The 24,234-nt window shown below is 37.9% G+C and overlaps 1 protein-coding gene and 1 long non-coding RNA gene across 5 annotated transcripts in view; one reads left to right on the top strand and one right to left on the bottom strand.

Annotated features, from left to right (window-relative positions):
* Window positions 1-24,234, top strand: part of LOC101737140 (protein dead ringer) — a 170,946-nt gene that overhangs the window by 62,050 nt on the left and 84,662 nt on the right. The gene's annotated exons all lie outside the window — the stretch shown is intronic.
* Window positions 4,366-6,508, bottom strand: LOC134200688 (uncharacterized). The gene is made up of 2 exons (XR_009975703.1): window positions 5,945-6,508; window positions 4,366-5,139 (listed from the first exon to the last, which is right to left on the bottom strand). It is a non-coding gene; the product is annotated as an uncharacterized LOC134200688 (long non-coding RNA).

Raw genomic sequence — 24,234 nt, forward strand, 5'->3', positions numbered from 1 at the left:
CTCAAAGTGGGTCTGTAAAAATGGTAATAAAAAAATCTGTGACAGCCGTACATACATAGTAATCGTAAAATGATTCGTCACTGACTTCGGATGTCATTCGCTTTTCAATAATGACATTTTGACGAGACGAGCATATCACTAATTACTGGTTGAAAATAATTATTGCCACGATAATTCCTATCTGTGGATTGTGTGTATATTGTTTGAGTCAGCCATTGTATTTTACTAATGCGTTACACATATAACTCAGGTTTTTGTGAGCTATGGAGTTGGGGCAACGAACAAAGCTAGTTATGAAATCGTTAAGCCCGTGAATTTGAAAGTTGCTTTTGCGTTGTTGAATTTGTTCAAAGAGAATTTTATTGAGGCAGATCATTGAGCCTATTCGTTCACAATTTATTTTTGGACATTCGTGCAATCATTAGTTCGATGTTAAGTAGCAAAACACCTAATTTGCCGTATCAATCTATACTAATATTATAAAGAGGAAAGGTGTGTTTGTTTGTATTGAATAGGCTCCGAAACTACTGAACCGATTTGAAAAATTCTTTCACTTTTATGAAGCTACACTATTCCAGAGTAACATAGGCTATATTTTTTAATAAAATTAGGGATCCTTACTAAAACTATAATAATGTAACCCAAGGTATAGAAAAAATTACCTAAAATATTCTTTATATCGCGTGCCCTGCGAAAACTATTGATGATAGAATAAAATAATATACCACGACTTTGTAGAACACATTATTATTCACAAAAAGTGTCGCGGCAACATATGTCTAACTATTATAGTTATACCACAATAAGTATTCTTTTATTTAAAGAAATAAAACAACGTCAAACATCGTTGAAATTTTTGTTAAATACCCGAGCGGAGCCGGAGCGGGCCGCTAGTAATTTTATATGTTTATGCCTCTTTGTTTAGTAGATTTCATTAAGCTGGGGATCACGATCATAATATAGTTTACGTTTCTCTTTTATCAACATTCGTCCTTTCTCAATTTTAAAATTCGAGTGATCCCCTAGCACTGTGATATCCTTGTTCAAACGAGGCTTGAAACTAGCTTTGGGTGGTAAGTAGCGGTTTTGTAGTACTCTGAGCATTGTTATCATCCATGAGCAATCACGTTCATTTAACATTAAACGCGCCGTATGATTGAATGTCGAATGACCATTAAACTATTTCAAAGCAACCATTTGAGGCGGTTTTAAAATTGGAATTTAGATTTTACGATAGCCTTTTTTTCTACCTATTCGCCGGTAGTCTAAGATGCTATTACAGCCATGACCGGACCGGTAGCTGAGCTCACGGGCTCAGCCTGAGAGAATTTGCTAACACTAGCTCTACCAAGAGCAGTGTTTGGCAGAATCTACCACCAGATCGGAATCGCGACCCACTGAGAAGATTCGGCGAGAAACTCAGTAGGCTGTGTCTTTGGGTTAGAGTACGGCTCTACAGCAGTCTTCGCGCCGAAGCGAGTGTAAATTGAAAAGGTTATTGTTTTGTTATTTTAAAAGTAAAAAAATACCGGTTTAAAATTTTAAATAACTCACATGCAACTACTATTTACGCTTTAATCTCGCGGTCCGTCGTGATATCGCCCCGAACTGACGCACCCCAACCGACTCGTTATTTATGGCAGACAGTGAACAGGGTACAAACCGAACTACGATGCATTTCGAGAATCTAACTTTTTAGCAAAATTTTAAATTTACATTTCATCGAACACAAGTCTCTTTTAGCTCTTGTGAGTCCGCACTGGTAGGTACCACCACCCCGCCTATTTCTAACGTGAAGCAGTAATGCGTTTCAGTTTGAAGGGTGGGGCAGCCGTTGTAACTATACTGAGACCTTAGAACTCATATCTCAAGGTGGGTGGCGGCATTTATGCTGTAGATGTCTATGGGCTCCGGTAACCACTTAACACCAGGTGGGCTGTGAGCTCGTCCACAGAACTAGGTAACAGATATAGCTAAGCGCATACATTAAAGTCGATGTGTGTATGCATTGTCCTCCCTATTGATTCTTAAAATAGCTGGACCGATAACAAAGAATTTTTCAGGAAATCTTGAGATAGACTTAACGTGTAGGTCAGAGTCAAATTAGCTCATCCAGCAAAACCAGTATGATTTAAATAGATAGATGTATTTATATAAAATAAATACACAGGTTAAGAAGTAAGATATTTTTTTAGTGAGAACTTTAGTCTTTAATACGCTTTTATTGGCTTCATACGTATGTTAGAACGTATGTTTGTATCGGAAACTTTGAACTTGATTTTGGACTCCATCGAAGCGTCGGATTAATTCGAAATTTGGCATACTTATCAAGGACCGATGACGACTCAATATTTTGAAGAGTTAGACCCGTTATCCTTACTAGGATAATCAGGATTAGCGGTTTTTTTTTGGAACCAACTCCGAATTTTTATATAAAAGCGGTTTTTTTTTTGTTTTTTAAATTATGTATTATTTATTTTCGTAAACTTGCTCATTAAAAAATAGTCAAGTTGTATATGTAAGTCAAATTAGAAAATGCGCGTTATGAAGAGAAAAACGAACACAAGTCAGCATACTATGTTACGAATAGGTTTTTTGTGTACATACTTATTTTACTCTAGTTTTGTAGTCATGTATACTTCGGTAAATAAATATTGCCTTTTGAGGCTTAAGTGAGCTGTTTATTTGCAAATATTAAATGAATACATTATGTTTGTGTATTCTGGGGAATTCGAATGGTCACCCAAACGTTTTTCGTTGAGATGTTAACAAAGAAGTGTGTATATACAATCTTGACATACACTTGATTTGTATTTAAAACGTTTAAATTTGTTTTAGATATTTGGTTGTTATAAAGTGTTCGAGTGATTAGAAGATTAGTAGATTCATAATAGATTCATGGTAAACATAAGTCACATTTTTTTTTTTAAAATCATCTTTATTCTTTTATGACGTAAATCTAATCTGATGAATGATTACGCTAGAGATTTTAGATTTAACATGTATAAAATTCATGTCACAATATTGCATAAAGAAATTTTGCTTAATGTTCAGTATCGACAAAATATTGAATATATTCGGTAAAAAGAATATACATTTTTATGGAAACGTCAAGTATGTCTGAAAAAATCCTGGGAAGATTTCAGTATTATTTGTGTCATATCAAAACTATGCAAATTTAATCTTTTTTTTTTATAGTTTAGATGGGTGGACGAGCTCACAGCCCACCTGGTGTTAAGTGGTTACTGGAGCCCATAGACATCCACAACGTAAATGCGCCACCCACCTTGAGATATAAGTTTTAAAGTCTCAAGTATAGTTACAACGGCTGCCCCACCCTTCAAACCGAAACGCATTACTGCTTCACGGCAGAAATAGGCAGGTGGTGGTACCCACCCGCGCGGACTCACAAGAGGTCCTACCACCAATAATTACGCAAATTATAATTTTGCGGGTTTCATTTTTATTACACGATGTTATTCCTTCACCGTGGAAGTCAATCGTGAACATTTGTCGAGTACGTATTTCAATAGAAAAAATTAAAAAAAATCTCCACGGAATTGTTAAGTAGACGACTGTATTCATTTGGAACCTTTAAAATACGGGACTCTCATTAACAAAGGTCACCAATTTTATTTAGAAAGCAGCCAATCTTCGCACGTAAACGTGAATGCGGTACTGTAAAAACTCAATTTAGTCAATTACTGATCATTATTAATCTTAATATGTATATATATAAATTACGTGTCACGTTATTTGTCCGCGATGGACACCTAAACTACTGAACCGATTATAACTTTTTATTTATTTTAAATACGTGTTTTGCTCCAACTTAGGCCATAGGACGGTTTTTATTTCGATTAATGGTCGCAATATTTATTCATTAACAATAAAATGATTTCTTATGTTGATTATTGTTATTAATTGTAAGTTTCATAAGTCTAAAAAAGGTGGCGTCTTAAATCAGTTTTTAGAGACAATTGTAAAACTGTCCGACATTAATATCTCATAGATGGCGCTGTGTTAAAAATACCAACGTTTCACATAAGCTACAATTTAATGGCATCAACACCACGTGTTGCTGAGGCTAAAGTATAAGTGAAATTTATTTCGTAGTAAACGCAATACAGTGAAATCCAATTGTTCTTACTTTGTTAATTTTTGGTATTAGCAGAGCCGGCCACGTGTTATTTAGAAACAAAAACCTTAGCCACAGCAACGTGTTGCCGGGTCTGCTAGTATTAAATATTTGGAATTATTATAACTAACGCTATACGCGCGACCATGTGTCTCAAGTCAGCGCGCATTATCGTCTCGGGTGTCCCGTCACTCCGAACTGCACTCCACTCTAAACAAACTGCACTATGAATTCTTAATTCGATATTTTAATTCTGCGTTCAAATGTAAATACAAAGAGCTGAAATTAAACTCAAAAAAAAATAACGTACGTGATTTGTTTAACAGTATACTGATATTTTCCGAAAATTTGTAAAATATTAAAAAAAAACAACAACAACATCGGTTTTATAGTGCGATTCCTAATTCACAATAATTTTAAATACAATTTAGTATCACCAAATTAAATATTAAAACTAAATTATACGTCTTTATTGTATTTCAACGTAACAGCTGACATTATATGATCAGTTTCGTGATATTAGAATATGACTAATTCCCTCAAATTTCAAAAGAGAAATTAAACTAAAATAAATTGCGAAAATATTTGTATGATAATTCCCCTTGCACGGATCTAGTTTCGTTCTAGAGGAGGCACGCGCAAGGATTGCGCTGGGGTGCGAGGATGGGAGTACTAAAATAGTCGGCACGGGACAAGGGGAGCATCTGCCAGTTATAAATAGCACCCTCAATGTAGTATCAAGGACGCCAGTGTTTATATCGCGTGGTCCTCTTGATCCGAACATGATCTCTCTTTCGAATATAATTGCATCCATATTGTTTTCTTACCCCTTGGCCACAGCCGAGAGCGGTGCGAATTGCGGTGCGTCGTGAGGCGCGGCAAGCGGGAGCGGCGAAAACAAATGGTAGACAACCTATGAAGTATGCCACAGCTACTGGCGGTGCGTTTTGCGGTGCGTTGCGAGGCGCGGTGAGAGGCGCGTGACATCTGGCGGCGACGAGCTGCACGATGTGCGAGTGAAACAAATGTACTAGACAATATGGAGGTGGCCACAGCTCAGAGCGGCGCGCGCGGCGGTGTCGGTGGACGCATTGAGGCATCGCGCGACCGAAACAAATCATTTTGTTTTTACCGCGCGTTGAGCTAATAAAATATAATGGATGTGGAACAATTCATTAGTGAAATACTGAGTAGACCAGAAATATGGATGTCAAAACATCCACATCATAAATATAGGCATGTTATAAAAAAAATGTGGGACGAAATAAAACAACAATTTTCTGGTACTAATGGTTTCCTAGATACTCTTGGATAGGATTATTGAAATAAAATTTGAAATTTGAATTGATTTCGTATTCTAGATGCTTGAACCGTTGCTCGATTATTCCGTCTTGATCTGCGTACGCTATTGTGAATATTGGAGTCTCCAAACTGGGAAACAAACTGCTGAAAATCTGCATCTCTGTCTCCATCACTTTCTGTTAAGGCACGAAACCTTTATAATCAATGTCGCGTGCTTTTTGTTTGCCTGTACACTTTTCGTAAAAATACGAAATTTATTAGTTAGAATACCAAACGCGTACTGAATTGTGACACTTGCCCGGGATAATGTTTTGTCGAAAATTATTTGTTCCGCATTTAAACCACCCGGTGGATATGGGCGCATCAAATAATTTTTAAGAGGATAGGCTTTATCAGCAATTAACACGTATGGTAAATTTAGATTTGAACCTGGTAATATCTGTGAAGGTTGAATCTATTAATAATCTATTTATCGGGATAGTTCTTATATTCCTAATATAATACCTAATAAATAGGGTGAAATTCGCCAAGTTCTCTCTTTTTCTAACTGGGTACGCTCCTATTCTTGATTGAATAATATCTTCAGCTAAGAACGCACTTATTTCAAGGTAATATCGTGCCACTTTTGAAAGGGAAATTTGATAGGGCTTTCTAAATACGTCCACCTCTGACGCCGCCGCCGTCGCAACTAGTCTAGCTGTGGCATACCCCCGCAAGTCACACCGCCCGCCGCGCCTCGCAACGCACCGCATAACGCACCGCCAGTAGCTGTGGCCAGGCCCTTAGATGACTTTAGGTAGATGTTCATTGAGGAAAATTATGACCGATATAATTTGATTATGATTTTATGCTGATAATTTGTTATTAACTTTCCATATCCTCCGTATATCCTGTACAGAAATCTCGGGCTTGTTAAAGAAACGATCCGAATTTATTATTTATATTACAAACTTCCTTCGCTCGCAACTCCCTATATCGATACGAACATTTGGTAAGGAGTTTTTGCTCCAAACATTCCTATAAAATGTTTATCGCCGAGCGCGGCGCACATGTGTTCTAAGCCCTCTTCAGTTGATCATTCTAAAATTTCCAGATTGCCACCCCGGGCAAAAAATAAATAAATCCATAGGCAGCGACAAAAAAATGTCCCGAATCCTTGACTTGGATGATTACAATCCCCTTGAAACAAATTTACAGTTATCGTAGTACACGAACGCGTAGCGTGTAAAGTAATCTGTGCTGTTCGTTTATTCGAATTCTTCGTTCTGTATTCGAAAATCGAGACCGATATAAAACTGTAACACGAAATCAGTTGAATGATAATAATGATTGAAATTCCGTTTTTAATTTTGAATCTGGGCAAATGAGCTCATATCATAGCTTGCTTATTTGAGTTGTCGCGGCAGTCCATTGACAAAGCTATAGTTGTTGCTTAGTTTGAAGCATAGGTTTGAAGTTACCTATCAAACAGAGAAGGCATGGTTGCTTCAGGACAGAATGGTTGTACCTACCCTCATGTGCTCTATCCCAAACAATTCCGAAAATTCATAAATTTAACCATTAATCCTTCATCGTGGAATTGGTTCATTAAATACATGTTTTGTTAAAAAAAAAATAGATGCACTTAATACACTTTGGCACCTTGCTCATAAAAGCATTGCTGTTACTTTAATGTCAAAAAGGTCAAGCGATTTTGTTTTGCTAGTATCAGGAATTTAATTGCTTCTGTCTGCATGTGTGGGTTATGCGTGTATATGTTAACAACGGTGGTTAAGTTACGTTATTGGCATGTGTTAGTGTATGCCTGAAGCAGGGGGTTACAGCCGACCCGCGGGTTATCATTTCCTGTTCTTATTTTATATTTACAACATAATCATTTTTTGCTTCTCGCACGGAGTTAGTTTGCCGCTATTTTGTTGTTCAACACGAAATTTGAAATTCGATTCATTAACGATTGTTTTAAATATTTGTAATTCATCATTGACAACGTAAATTTCGCTACATTGAGACACGAGTCTCAGCTTTCACTCCTAAAATAAGCATAAGGATGGTGGTATCTATCCGTGTGGGATCACAAGACGCGCTAACACCAGTAATTACGCAAATTATAATTTTTGCGGGTTATTTTTATTATTCATTCACCGTGGAAGTCCGTCGTGAATATGTGTGAAATACGTATTTTATTAGAAAAATTGGTACCTGCATGCGAGATTCGAACACCGGCACAGTTGCATCGCTCGATACGAATGCACCAGGTGTCTTATCATTTAGGCCACGATGACTTCGAATCTTCTAAAACATTAGAAGCTTAAGCAAATGATGTTGGTGCTATAGAATGATTTCTGGCATAGTATCATTAGCGAAACACATTTGGCCAGCGAACAAATTCAATTGATATGAGTAATATCTATAGTGACGGGCCTCGATATTTCGCTAGTCTCTCTCTTCCCAGCTATTTATCCCACATGGTGGTGGGGTCAGCTTTCCTCACTTTACTCCTCCACTTCGCTCTGTCTTCGACATCCTCGTCAGCGACATTGCATTCACTTTTGTCCTTCAGCACTATATCCTTCCATCTTGTCTTGGGTCTATCTCTAGGTCTCCGACCGGGGAGGTCGAGCAGTAGCGCTAAATTTTTGACGTAGTCAGGTGGCTTATTTTTTACTTGACCATACCATCTCAGGCTACTCTCCGGCATCTTGTCGGTGATGTCCCGTACACCGAGGCTTCCGCGCACGTACTCGTTACAGATTTTATTGAGCATAGTCACGCCGCACATTGACCTCAGCATTTTCATTTCAGCAACTTGAATGGTATGCACGTTCCTTTTGGTTGCCGCCCATGTTTCGCTACCATACATAAGAACAGGCCTTATTATCGTCTTATAGATCCATAAACTCAAGGGGTTTACCGGGCATCCTCCTATCGCAGGTGGCACCTCATACTTCTCGCCATTTTATCCACTGTACGGACCATCATATTGCATACCGATGCATTTTACATCAAAGTCATTCATTTTCGAGTCAGTTCGTGTACCGCCATCAGCAAGGCGTTGCGTACTCGCATAATGTCATTTCATAATCAGATCAATCAATCAATCATAATCAGTGTAATCATATCAATAAACAATTAATCAGTACTAGAGGTCCCGCAGTAGTCGAAATTCGACTATAATTAATTGGAGCTGTAAGTTTGTACACTATTATGATTGTATTTTATACTTCTATAATCACAAATTTCGCCAAGACTACATTATAAAAAATATTAACAAAGACAAACAATATTTATTCTATTCTCAATTTGACAACAGACGTCAAGAACAAAAGTTTGACAATAAATAGTATACATACGTGTGTGCGTCAAATACATGGTATGTAGTGTGTGTAATGTTTTCTTTATTGATTTAATGTATCTTTTATGCATTATGTTAAAAAAATATTAGCATTGTGCACTTCTTGTCTATATTCTGTATAAGTGTGGAAAATTTCATACTCCTCCGTCCGCGCAATTTTCGTAAAAAGGGATACAAAGTTTTTGCTTTACGTATTAATATATAGATTGGAGTTGTTATCATTATCACAACAGAAGGCTGTGTGGACAAACCCATACAGCCACGCTGCGGCTATTCAGTTAGATATTTCACTAGTATTTTTTTTATATTATATGCCCGATAAATAAATAAATAAAAATTAACACTTACGAAACAATTATGAAACACCGAGCTATAAAATACGAGATTTAAATTGTGAAGTGTATCGGATATTTTAACACATAGTCCACGCGTTCGTTACAAGCAATAAAACTCTGTAAAACAACAATATAGGCCTGTTTATACTGCTTTATACACATGATCGCTTGTATTGGAGTAAATCGCTTTGTCGGTTGATGCAGCATTGGCATTTATTGCGTCCGATCGCGATTGCCATTCGATTCGCGACTGTATATGAAATTTCATCGATTTTTCTAATTACCGTAGCTTTATTTTCGATATTAGCAGATGACAAAAAATTATCATCGGATTTAAAAGATCTATTACTAATCTGTAATGCGTGTAGTATAGTAATGGCTAATATCTCGTTTAGTGTCTTTCGTTTTATTTTCTTTTATTGCTCTTGTAGGCTGACTAGCGTACGATCCACTTGATGGTGAGTGGTTACCGTCGACCATAGACGTCAGCAATGTCGGGGACAGAGCCAAGCCGCTGTCTACCGCAATCTTGACACACACATCTTGAGATACAGAACTCATGTCCCAAAGTGAATGGTGGCATTTACGTAGTTGATGTCTACGGGCTCCATTAATCAATTAACATCAGCTGGAACGTGAGCTCGTGCATTCGTCTACGCTATCTATATATAATAATACGTGAAGCAAGAACTTTGTATCCCTTTTAACGAAAATTGCACGGACGGAGGAGTATGAAATCCGAACAAAAACAGTTTCACTGTAAAAAATTGCGCCAAGTCCACGTTTATAAAACTCATCTCAATAACATTTGCACTTTACAAAAAAAAGAAGACTTCAATAGCTTTCATTCTCTACAAAAATATGTGAAATACAAAAAAATACCAAGAAACCGTCATAAAGATGAAAAAATTAAAAAAAAATTGTTGAAAATTTAAAAATAAAAAAATAAAAATTTTATCGTGCTTGGCGCGCGTCATTGAGTACCCCAAAATTTTTCGGAAGAATTTCAACCCGAGAAAAAAACCATTTTGCTTTAATATACAGTGAAAGCTGAAAAAGTTACCCAGGTTGTCTTTTTCGCTCTTGTTAGCGTTTTATGAGAAATTGAGACAGAACTACGGTAATTTTCAACAGCTCTCACTATATACCTATGGGCTATTATATGCCAAATCGACCACTTTTGCGTCCGATCCCTTTAGATTCAGCTGAAACTTTATTATTCTTTTCTACCCTTTGAAAAACATCTTTGAGAATTTTTGGAGTTTATTGGAGTTTACTCCTTAAGAATCGATTTACATATATAGGCCCGGGGTATGAAAATTATGGGGACCAAAATCGTACTAGAGAGTATAGCATGTCACACGAAATGCGTTATGAGCCTGATTGGCTCCTGATTGCGTGATGCGTGCGCGCGCCAATCAGGAGCCAACGCGCGGCCGCGTTATCGCAGGTGACGCCGGGCTGCTGCGCCGGCAGTCCGCCACAAAGCCTCGTACTGATCGCGCGTTTCTCTCATTATTGTATTTTCATATATTTGTTAGTCGTTTGTTTTGTGTCTCGTTAATTTGTTAATAATCTGTAGTGTATCGTGTTGTCGTAATATAGAACTATTTCTCGTATTGTTTCGTTTAATTTACCGACATCGTTTTGCTTGTGGCCGGACGCCGTTCGGGTTCGATTCCTGAACGTATCAACTGTTAGTGGGTTGATACCCGAATATAACCCGCTACAAATCATTTATTAATAAAGCTTATTAAATATAAACAATTCCTTCTATCAGTGAATGGACAACTTATATATTAATTGTAAAAGTGAATTATATAGACTTACTTAATTACCGCATCCACGTGTTCCGCAACTCCCGGATCATTCTCACTAGAATACGTAACTTCCATATTTTACTGTATTCAACTGACACAAATTTATATTTATATCCAGTAAACTCCAGTCGTGCGTCGGAGCGGACACACACACTTTTTTTCAAATGTTTTGAAGCCAACGTATACATACGTATCGACTCGTAAGTAGTTAGTATTTCTATAAGCGAACACGAGAGGGTGTTTAGTTCAAATCATAAAAGATGAGTGGGAAATGAAAAAAATTCAAATAACATACGTATGAGATGTCGATTTTACTTAACTTTTGTAAAACTTATTATGAAATAATAATTCATTAATTACATTTATGCATTTCATAGGTTGACCTACTTATAAATTTCTAAACATTGAAAGGATGTTCATTTATCCTGAAAATTTTGGGGTACTCAATGACGCGCGCCAAGCACGATAAAATTTTAATTTTTTTATTTTTAAATTTTCAACAATTTTTTTTTAATTTTTTCATCTTTATGACGGTTTCTTGGTATTTTTTTGTATTTCACATATTTTTGTAGAGAATGAAAGCTATTGAAGTCTTCTTTTTTTTGTAAAGTGCAAATGTTATTGAGATGAGTTTTATAAACGTGGACTTGGCGCAATTTTTTACAGTGAAACTGTTTTTGTTCGGATTTCATATCTTTTTGTTAAGTATTATTTTTTGCTCATTTATTACTTAATAAAAATAAATTATAAATAGTCACTCAGCTTAAAAGCTAATGAAACGCTCAATTAATTAGTGTTTTAATGTTAGATGCCCGACTGGCATGAGACACTCGGGTTGTCAGTTCCGGTATCGACCGGGGACGCGTGTATTCCGCTTCAAAGTCTGGCGCGCACTAATTGGGGGTGCGAATGATGCAACAGATGCGCGGGCGCGGGTAGCGCGGGGTGGGTCGTCGCGTCACGGACCTGAGTCACATTCTCTTTGGCTGCTGTTGCCCCGCGAAACGGAACGCTGCGTTACATACTCCCCCTCCAAGTTGGGAACGCGTCCCGAGTCCAACTTGGGATTGTTAGTCTGAAGACGCGGCCTTCCTCTCTGCCTCTTTGGCATAATTGGATCCGTACTTGAATTTGACGGAGAGTGGGTTAAATCCGCGGTGTGATACTTGCCGATGACATTGTTTGAGAAGTCTGCTATGAAGTACGTTGTAGGACTAACTATCTTTACTACGCGATACGGGCCATCCCGTCGTGGCATGAACTTACGTGTTACACCCCTAGACGCATAAGCAAGCCATAACGAAGGAAATACTCTTCCAGTAGGACTCGGGAGCAAGCCACGGCGGTGGCATCAACAAGTGCGTAGAGTTCTACCCATCTTGTAGCTACATCCTCTACCAGGAGTACCCATCGCTCCCCCTGCTCTCCTTCTGGCAGTGGCCCGAACAAATCGATTGCGAGAACCTCTCCTCGCTGTTGAAGCACAGGAGTGAGCCTATACGGCGGTACCGATATAGGCGGATGATCACCGGTATCAATGTGGTGCTCGGCGTAAAGGGTTGGGGCTCCCCCCACCCTAAAGATGTCTCCATTCTCCTGCAATAAATGTGATAGCTGCTGCCGTTCATCGGAGCCAAGCATAGAACCCTTATCATCACGCAGGAAGTCAGCAGTAGAAGCAAACATGCATGGCTTAGGGCACTCATATTCAATTGGATAGGTAACCCGTTTTCCCGAAAAATGCCAAGTGGATGAAGCAAAGTCAAGCACAATACCTGCCGCCACCAAAAAATCCATGCCAAGCAAAGTTTCATTATTTTGAGCATCTGGAAAAACAGTAAATTCAAGGGTTACTGACCTTTCGGGACTTATCCTTACTTCTAGAGTAGTGAGCAAAACTCGGCGGGTGCGCGCGGAACCGTCTGCAAGCCTCACCCGACGCCTGGTTTCCTCACACGGATGGTTATGCTTTAACAGCAATTCATAAAGCAACGCTCCGGCAACGCTACTCTTAGCTCCCGTATCCAACAAAGCATTACCTCGTATACCTAACATTTGAACACTTAAAATTGGTCTTAACCTAACCTGGTGCTCAGTAGAGTTACTCTTGGCAACACTTTTCACATTAGAATTAATTGTCGTAAAATGTCCGACGTTTTCCATGGTCACCCTATTTTCGTTCATCATGGTCACCCTATCGCGGCCACTTGGTACCTCGGAATAACTATGTTTTGGTTCGGTACCACTCAAGTAACGCATCAGGGACCTATTCCTAGAACTAATATTATTGTTTATATTATGATTAAGTCTAGAATAATTTTGAAGTCTAACCTTGTTATCAGTACCGAAAAAGCGCGGAGGAAGAATCGCCTTAAAATCGGTAGGATAATAATTATTTTCATTATCAACAAAACATTGTTTACGATTATTAATATAAATGGACGACTTTACGGTGTTTGAAGTGCAAGCTGTATGCAACGAGCTGTCGCGATGAATAGAGTTCACTGAACTTGACAGCTGTGTATTTACTTTACCAATAGGTAAATCGGATGTGACTGATCGGGTCCGTGCAGCGTCGACGGCGTAATAACTTGCGTTACACTTTGTACACTGAGACCGAGTAACACCTTTGGTACCACACCCGTAACACGAAGATACAGCTTGCGTATTTTCGTTGTCGAATTTCGTTTTTGACGCTAATTTTAAACACTCATCACGAATATGTCCGTACTTTTTGCAATAAACACAGAACAGTCTTTTAACAATCGACGTAGATGATACATTATCAGTGTTCGTGTAGCGAGGCGCGGGGACTCGAACGGTGCTCGGCGCAGCGTTGTCGTCGCGTGGCGGGCCGCCAGCGGCGCCCGAGTTGAATATTTTCCGCGGCGTCATCCGCGCCGAAGTCGAAGCACCGGCGGGAACTTCGCCTACGGTACTACCCGATGAACGTGGCGTCGCTCGCTGAGGATGATGAATAAATTCAGGCGGACTGGTCTCGTAGATGGAGTCCTCGATATGGCGCGTTTTCTTTAATAACGTGTCGTATGAAGTTATTTCGTCTCTTCTTAATCTTTTACGAACACGACGGTGTAGAAGGCCGTAAAGCATATCAATTTGAACTTTCTCACTAAGGTCACCAGGTGGGAGTCGAGCTAGCAGGGCTCGTGCTCTGGCAACGAAGATCTCCGTCTTCTCTCTTTGTCCTTGCGACATTTTGAAGAGCTCTAAGTAGACTCGATGGGGCGGTCTGCAATCACCGAAAGCGCTTCGTAACGATGATAAAGCGTCGTCCCAGGAAGTGATGCTAGCTTTAACGCCTTGCCACCACATGGCTGCATTTCCGTTTAGTAACATCGAGAGTCCTCGTAACGCGATGGCGTGTCCTACGTCAGCACAATCTTTGTATGATTCGACCGCGTCAAGGAAACCGTCGAGTGAGTCGCCGGGCGCTCCGCTGAACCACGCCGTGCATGACGCGAAGTTCCCAGAATGGTGAGCGGGCGTCGAGGAAGGCGGCGATGTCGGCTCCGACGTCGGTGTTGCTGATGATTCGAGTTGAGTTTTATGCTCAAAAACTCGGTCGAGTAGGCGTTCGAATGCTGCCATTTGACTTTCTTGTAATGACGCCATGTTGTTTGCGGTAAATGTTGGCGTCGGTCCCGCGGTTGAACCAATTTCTTCTTCAACGTCTTGAAAATCGGATTGACGCCGTGACTGACGACGAGTACGTGTCGTAATTACGTAGATTCACTCCGAAATACTAGTTAAAGGGCCCGCGCTTGGGCTGCCAGTTTAATGTTAGGTGCCCGACTGGCATGAGACTCTCGGGTTGTCAGTTCCGGTATCGACCGGGGACGCGTGTATTCCGCTTCAAAGTCTGGCGCGCACTAATTGCCATAATTGGGGGTGCGAATGATGCAACAGATGCGCGGGCGCGGGTAGCGCGGGGTGGGTCGTCGCGGCACGGACCTGAGTCACATTCCCTTTGGCTGCTGTTGCCCCGCGAAACGGAACGCTGCGTTACAGTGTAATAATAATCAACATCAACTTTTACAATTTTAAACCGAATTAAATTTTGTTTCAAATGTGAAGGGTAGATGACGCTGTTCTTAATTATTTCAGAATTTAAAATTAAAATCTGAAAGCCTTGAAACATCAATCCGCATAAATGTAATTTAAAAACTACAGTAAGAGGCTTAAATAAAAAGCTGAACTTAACTCAGCCTTAATTAGAATTTTCATCGGAATTCAGTAGTAAAGTTCAAGTTATTTTGATGAAATCAAAACCGAAATATTCATAGCATCTTAAACAATCACCTACGAATAAATATTAGTTATTATATTATTTATTATTCGTAGACAATCACAACGGTTTTATAGTTTTGGGAAGGGATTTTTTGTAACGCCATCTCGTAAAGTATTTCGGTATTACATTACAAAACAAAATTGTTTCTCCAACAGTAACAACAGTACTTGCTTCGGCAGTACTTAAACTAAAATACTAACAGTAAAAACATTAACGTTATTTAATGTATAAACCGTTCAATAAGAACTGCAAACTATCCCCTTGAAGCTACAGTTTATGTAGGAATAATGACTTTTTGGCGGGAACGCGAGGTGTGAAGTTGTGTGATTTGTTTTAATTTGTCTATTTAGTGTTTCTTCGGGTTTAAATGTGTAATAATAGTGGTTTATTAACTGTTTAATATCTGTGAAAGTGCACAAACGTGGGAAAATGAAACAAAGCCGCTGTACGTAACTTCTCGGTTTCCTCCAAAAAGTCCACTGAGATCTTAGTAAATGACCACCACCATTTTACTGAGATTATATTTCATTCCATATCATCTCATCTCATTTCATTTCATCCCTTTTGATTAATGTCTCAAATTAATCATCTTCATTTCATTTCACTCCATAATATCACATTTCATTTCACTCCATAATATCATTTTTCATAAAAATATGAATATAAATTAAAATAAGACATGACTTAAAGGTCTCAGTTACCAGGTCATAAAATCCATTACAAATAGGAATAATTCCAGCGCACCCTGGCGGCCGTAGATTACCATTCTCGAATATTTATAGTCTGTGGCATGTCACTTTTTACATCGAAAAAAGTCAGGATCGAAATTTTTGAGCGAGCCATAGTTTGTGGTGATAAAATTAATAATTTCAAGTAGATTAATTGTTGTAATTGATATAACTAGTTAATATCAGTAAAATAAAGTTGTGAGTGATTGATATAATATAAAATTTAGGAACCAGAAGTACCGTAGAATTAAATAAAATTTCGCAACCTCAAAAAACTGTTCTGCTCACAGTAAACACAGTCGGTAGTCTGGCGCTCCGTTTACAACGGGATTTTTGAACAGAACTTGGCGCCAGATTCTACCGAATCTGTGGATTTTCCACACTTATAGAGAATATAGAGAAGAAGTGCACAATGCTAATATTTTAGTAGAAGTATAAAATACAATCATATTAATGTACAAACTTACAATAGCAATTAATATAGTCGAATTTCGACTACTGCGGGACCTCTAGTAAAATCAGAACCACAATAGCTTCGTGTTATAAATCTCGTGGTCCGAGTGAGGCTAGTAATTAATGACGACTACAAACGTGCTTCGAGTCCTCCGTGATCTCATTCTGTTGCAATACACAGAAACCCTAAGGAGAGTGCTTGTCAAAACAGAACCGAGTCCTTTGATCAAGCTAAATAACAAACTTTCTCGGAAATCACTTAATGGTTTAAACGTAAACAAGGAATTTCGAGCTATAGCAGATAAACGGCCGAAATTTGTTGAGTAGGTAATTAAGAATTGTACGCACTCGCAATGATAGCAGTGATATTGCTCACTGTGATTTTTTCTTTTTCGATTTTTGTATTCGTCCGTTTTATTTTTAAAGTAATCAACATTATGAATGTCGGATGGTTTTTGTATTTCTGAAAATTGTATTTTTTTTATTGCCCCGATAAATAGACGACGGTTTTTTGTTGTTGTTGCTTATTGGGTGGACGAGCTCAAAGCCCGCCTGGTGTTAAGTGCTTACTGGAGCCCATAGATATCTACGACGTTAATGCGCCACCCACCTTGAGATATAAGTTCCAAGGTCTCAAGTATAGTTACAACGGTCCTACCACCTGTAATTATACAAATTATAATTTTGCGGGTTTCATTTTTATAACACGACGTTATTCCTTCACCGTGGAAGTCAATCGTGAACGTTTGTTGAGTACGTATTTAATTACAAAAATTGGTACCCGCCTGGGATTCGAACACCGGTGCATCGCTCAACACGAATGCACCGGACGTCTTATCCCTTAGGCCACAACGACTTATACGGTCCACCCGATGGTGGGTGGTTAACATCACCCATGTCGCCCATGGACGTCAGCAATGCCAGTGCCAAAGCCAAGCCGCTGCCTACAGTTACTGGTTTTCGAACGTATTTTTCTTCTGCATCATGTTTATAGCGGCAGAAGAATTGTTATCTCGTCTGTTCGCATAGTGTGCCTATAAAGAAACGAGTTATCGCTTAATAGGCCGCGATGGGAGTTGTCAGGCGTTAGATGGCGCTTCACACGTCAGCGCTGAAACGGCCGAGCGCGCTTGATTTGTTTTGACAGCGGCGATCACAAAGCGCCCGCGATCGCCTGCAACATTTCCTCTTTACGACCTCCCCAACTGTGGAACACTTTGTATCGTTATCCATTGTTTTATCAATTTCAATAATTTATCACACACAGCGAGAACGGAACGCGTCACTCGGCGCAGCCCCAACGAATATACTCGATTCTTGATGTTACAAGAAGTAAACATTACGAATTTAGATTTTTTTTTTCTCTCTCTGTGCGCCTGTATAATTCAATGCTTCCGATATTGTTGTATTGGATGTTACCATCTAATAGATCATGCTGTATGTCGCAAGGAACAAAAACGTCTGTTTTAAAACTGTATACTGAGCAAAAATCGAAAGGTTTTCGCTATACCAGGGCGCAGGGTGCGCCGCCTAGCGTGACCTTAATGTGGACTATTAAACTATAAGGCTACGGCGTTTTACTGGTTTTTAAATACTTTCATTAAGTATAACTAACTGTACGCGCCATTTTATAATGACTAACAACATAAATCTAGTCTAGCGTTGACTACCAATAATAAAATATATTAAATGGAAAATTTGGTGAATCAGATATTTCAATAAACTAGAGGTCCCGCAGTAGTCGAAATTCGACTATAATTAATTGGAATTGTAAGTTTGTACACTATTATGATTGTATTTTATACTTTTATAATCACAAATTTCGCCAAGACTACACTATAAAAAATATTAACAAAGACAAACAATATTTAATCTATTCTCAATTTCACAACAGACGTCAAGAACAAAAGTTTGACAAGAAATAGTATGCATGCGTGTGTGCGTCGAATACATGGTATGTAGTGTTTGTAATGTTTTCTTTATTGATTTAATGCATCTTTTATGCATTATTTTAAAAACATATTAGCATTGTGCACTTCTTCTCTATATTCTCTATAAGTGTGGAAAATTTCATACTGCTCCGTCCGCGCAATTTTCGTAAAAAGGGATACAAAGTTTTTGCTTCACGTATTAATATATAGATTGTATAAACGTTGTTTTTCTTAGGATATTAAATAAGATCAAGTTAAAAGGATATTTCATTTCGCCGTAGAAACTTAGAAAAGTATGATAAAGTATTTGCGCTATGATGCAAACGCATATTGATAAAACCAATTTCATGAAATAAATTTTATAATTACGAAATCAAACGTTTCATGATTAAAAAATTACAATGCGTCCACTTTTCCCGTTGTTTGAACGCGTAATAAAATTTCACGGATCATTGTGGCTTCTAGAACTTTTCATCAAAACGTAGAACACATTCGTAACAAATAGAAATATAATATTTTATCGCTCGTTAAATATAATTTAATGTAGGTACGATTTAAACAAAATTCACATTTCGGCGAGTTATAAATCATTAGAGGATTTGTTTTGTTATCAATAATTACATTCCTTTAATCTTGTTTTATGTTGTTTTGCATTAAAAAAAAGCACATTTGTTTGATTTTACAATGGATAGTGATATTCAAAATAACATTCTAAAATGAAGTTTGGTTACACTTAGCCGTAAGTTTCATTTAATGTATGTCAATCGTAGGTACTATTCAAGGAATCTTTCTTGAAGTGCCAACGATAATTCTAGAATGTGATCAAACACGTAACTGATACTAGTTTTACGGTTTAATCTCGTGTTTTACTCTCTAAAAGTTCGAATGCTTTACTTTTTTCCTCTACCTATTCGTTGATAGCCTAAGGGGCTATTCAAACTTCGCGCGGATCGGTAGATGAGCTCACGCGTTCAATCTGAGAGATTTGCTAACACTAGCTCTAGCGAGAACAGTTTTTTTTCCTACCTATGCTGATAGCCTTGAGAGGCTATATCAGCTTCTCCTTGACATGTAGGTGAGCTCGCGGGGCTCAAACCGGGTGCGTTGCTAACACTGGCCCTAGCAAGAACAGTGTTTCGCAGAATATACCACCGGATCGGAAACGCGACCCACTGAGAAGATCCGGCGAGAAACTCAGTGGGCTGTGTCTATGGGTTAATTCGCTCGTCGACGACTTATTAATTGTCTTAGATAACATAATCCTAAGTGTATGTACTCGAAATGTCAAAAATAATAGAATGACAACGTTTTAAAGTCTGATTAAACCGTAAAAGTAGTCATAATTATGTCCACGTCTTGCGAAAACCCAACAAAATGATCAAACACGTGTTATTTTGTTTATTTTTGAAGAGTAACTTTATAAATCGGCACCCTTGTAACCTAAAAAGGTGTTGGTTCACACAAACTTAATTGGAAAAAATATGGTTCAAACGTGCCTACATTAAAGCACATGTAATCAAGACACGAGTCTGGATTAGTAAAGAAAAATAAGGTATTAGTTGATATAGCCCAGGAAATTTTAAATTCATAATACGCGTATATTTTGCAAAAATACAACAACGTATAGCTGTTTAACTATCTCGAACATAATTAAATTGGCTACCGAGGGGAAGCCGCAGCCTATTGGCATTATCGGTGTAATTAAAACTACACAGTAATAAATCTTCGCGCGCCCCGTGCGAAAAGAAGTGTGTTCCTATAATAATAGTGGAAGGTAATTCAGACCAATACAGGGGTATTAAGTGATGATTCGGATGATGCGTGGGGAGGTCTTAATTACTGTTCAAATTAAATTGCGAGCTCTCAAACGAAAATTTAGATGTGTAAATAATTTATTATTTACGTTATGCATCTATCTTTTTCTATGAATTATTCGTCTTCATTGCTAGACCTTCGAGAGTGTTGAAGTTTATTTAGAAGTTATTTAGGGCTGATTTTTTTTATCGAGCGGGTAGGCTACTCGCTGTTTTTTTTTTTACTCCTACCTAAGCTTGAGAGTCTTGAGAGGCTATTTCAGCTATAACTAGTAGGTGAGCTCACGGGGCTCAAACCTGACGACGTTGCTAACATGAACCCTAGCAAGAGCCGTGCTTCGCAGAATCTACCACCGGATCGGAAACGCAACCCACTGGGAAGATCCGGCGAGAAACTCAGTGGGCTGTGTCTATGGGTAAATTTACTCGTCGAGCCCTTCGTCGCAAGTGACGGGTTCGACGAGAACGATGACCGGTGCTTGGGGTACCTAAAGGTACCGTTAGTGAATCGGGAGGATCCGAAATGACGTGTTTGGGGCGACGTCGACTGCTTTCCATTCTGTCCGCAGGATCGGGAATGTACTCGCTATGTTATTAACGTGTGATAAAAGTATACCAGTCAGTTTAAATTCCGCGGCAGATAACAATTTTTTCTAAGGAACTGCATAGCGGACACATGCACATCAAATACCTCCTAATGCACGCTAAATAATCAGGAATGATTAGAAGCAATATTAAGCTCGCAATTTTATTTGCGTAAATACTGCAAAATGTCTCCAATCGCATTGTGTGTGGGGCCAATCTTGTTTTGAGATCTAAGGGATTCAGTAACTATTAAATTACCATTACGTTTCTAGTTTGTGCCCAGTCTCTAACCCACAACCTCTTCAAAATATGAAAAATACCATAACGACGCTTAAAGACCACATTTGACTACTTTGAGAGATATTTTAACTATTTAATTGTCCAGAGCGTGGTCTTTTATTTCTATTTTGTAATAAGCCAGGCTGTTTTTTTCGCCCTTTCTGTTCTTGTCACGACAAGTTTCGATAGTTTCGAAATCCAACTTTTTTTATCCAGTAAGTATCGGTTTAATATCTTTTGTGTTAAAAATAGTGTACCCACCTACAGTTTTACCTGTTGTTGTGTCTTTTTCAGCATTATCCTTTTTTGTTTGTGGTCCTTCTTGCCAATCGTACCAAACAACGCACTGTCGTCCCATTTGTTTACATTGGACTTAATATTTAATTTATTAACATTGTTATTATTTATTCTCTCGCTCAAACTTTTACTTTATACATAGTTATTCACTATGCCAATTCGGTAATGTAGCTAATGCAGGTAATGGATGTTGCAGATCTTGTGAGGTTTATATGACTGCATCTCTGGCATTTTCGATAATCATGAGCGTCAGAGACCACTTATAATTGAGTGGGCCGTAAGTTTGTTGATAGGTAATCTAAATATAGCTAAGCGAGTGTGCTGTGTTAGGTTCACAAGCAGTCATTATTGTCGTATGATCAACGTGTGTAAATACACATGTATGTATGTAATTGAATTTTAAATCACTACAAAATTTACGTCAAGTCATCTTTCATTATTTTATCCCATAATAGACTATACATATATAAATAACCATTAAATTCCTTGAAAGGTTTTAATTTATGAAAGCTCCTAAGATTCCTTTCATTCGATGCACATGGTTTTATAAAAATCCCTATTTTGACTTCAATTGTTTCACGGTCTCACAGTCACATTTCCCAGAAACATACCCAATAACATCCAGTATCTATTCATTTCCTTTCCGATAATAAAGATTCTCCGCCGGCCTATTGTTTGTAAGTACAAAAATAATATTTTAATCGTTATTTGAAAGGCATTTTTTTGCGAGTATTACTGAGCTTCGAACCGTTCTTTTGTATATTTTTATTACAGACAGAAATTATTTTACTAAGATAATAATAGTTTTTCTGATAAAACTGTGTTCCTATTAAAGAATTGCCTTTGTGCTCTTTAATGGTTTTGTTTAAATAGTTTTATAACTGCAACGATGAATGGATTCGAATTCTGTCGTCTTCACATTATCTTACACTGCAAAATGAAGATTGTTAATCTACCCAAAACATTTCTACGTATAGTTTTGGTGTAAAGTTTTATTAAAAAAGATTTTAGTTTCAGTATTTAAAATTATGTGTCAAGCAGTCAAACTAATGTTAGGTGTTTAGACGAGTCTACATAGTCTTAAAACAACGTAAATGACGGAGTTCAACATGGGGCATGGAATTTTAAATTAAAAATTAACAACTAGACAAAAAAAACCAAAATAAATAAACTAGAAATTATGTACGTCTATTTTTATGTTGTCTGAAGATCATTCTTCGTCTGGGAAGTCGTATCTGCACAGATCTATGTATCTAATTAGTTAAAATAATTAGGATCGACCTTATTAGTTCTTTATTTCACTTTATTAGACTGTGAACGGGCTACCAAAAAGTTGTTATGGTGCTAACATTAAACTACTTCAAGCATAGATGATATTAAATGTCTACGTTTTGAACACTTTGCATGAAAACTTGTGTTGGAGTCTTGAAAAAAAAATTAATAATCCAAATTTTAGCGGCACGCTTTTCTTTCGGAATCTCTTTTGATGGCCTTTTAACCCATAGACACAACCCACTGAGTTTTTCGGATCTTCACCGGATCTTTACAGTAGATCGCCATTCCGATCTAGTGGTAGGTAGGTTGTGCGAAGCACTGCTGAAAGGTTAGTAGAGCTGTTAGAAAATTTGCACAGTTTCAGCCCCCCACTAAATCCCACCCCTCCTGGCTGAGCCTTTGCTCGCCCACCTATCCTGGTGAAACTGGCCTTAGGGTCACCAGTAATCCTTTAATCATAACCAAAAAAAAAACTTGAGTTCGTGACCTCACCACCGAATAGGTTATAAAAATATTTTCATAAATTTAAGTCTTAGAATTTAATGTATCCATACATGTAACGTACAAAAACTATATAGGACCCACTCTGTGTTCCCAAGATTCAATGTCCCGTTATTGCGCTTCCCGTGTCGCTGCGGGGATTCGATGACGTCACTGGGTTTTTTGGAAACTACATTTGCCACGTTTGTATCTAAAGGCACCGAACATAACTATATAGCGTCGAGCATAAATATCCACATACATAAAGCCTGTGGATATTAAATTTTATCATTGAATGTCTATTTAGATGAGAATATCAATAATTGTGTTTGTTAAAAGTACACTTTTAACCCAAAAATTTATTAAAGAAAAAACAGCGAGCGAACAATTTTGCTTAATCACTAACTTCAAATCTGATTGAATTTTCTTAATTTTTATCCATCCTCCTTTTACGGTTATTACTAAAAAAGAGTTGTTAAGTCCATTTTACTAGTTGAATGAATGTAACCAGATTTGAAGATTTTTACATTAAACAGTGTTTCTGAACATACTAATTCGTAAAATCCTTCCATAAGTTATAGGCTTGGCCTTTTACCCTTTCGGCTGTTACTTGACCTGTCAAAATACAATCGCAAACCACCCGTATCAATCGAAATGCCCGTATGTCCAGATTCACCAATATAACCCCATTCATAAAGATATCAATAACAAGGATAGACCAGCCCCATGCAATCGTATGACGTTACAATAGTACTATTTTAATTGATTTTATTTGTGAAATGACGAAATAATTCGTTGGTCAAATTATTTTGGCACCCTATTTCAATTGGGGGCTTGTTGAATTGTGTGGGCTCATGTTGCGTTTGTTGACGGGACAGGAATTTAAGAGTTTCTTGTGGTTGTATATTAGTTGTTTTCGAATGATTGTCTTACTGTTTTTGTAAGAGTAAATTTTAATCAGTACCTACATGATTTTTAGGTGGCGGGCGTCTAAATTAGATTTTTGAGCGGTAGCAATTATTTTTCATTAGTTTGCCTGCCTTTTGAGGCAAATATGATTAAAATAATTTAGAAAAATTAATGTTTTTCCAATACCTATAATGGTTTTGTTTGCCTCGCATATTGCTGTCAGCCTC

The sequence above is a fragment of the Bombyx mori genome, chromosome 19 (genome assembly GCF_030269925.1).
Source record: "Bombyx mori chromosome 19, ASM3026992v2".
In the NCBI taxonomy this organism is placed as follows: domain Eukaryota; kingdom Metazoa; phylum Arthropoda; class Insecta; order Lepidoptera; family Bombycidae; genus Bombyx; species Bombyx mori.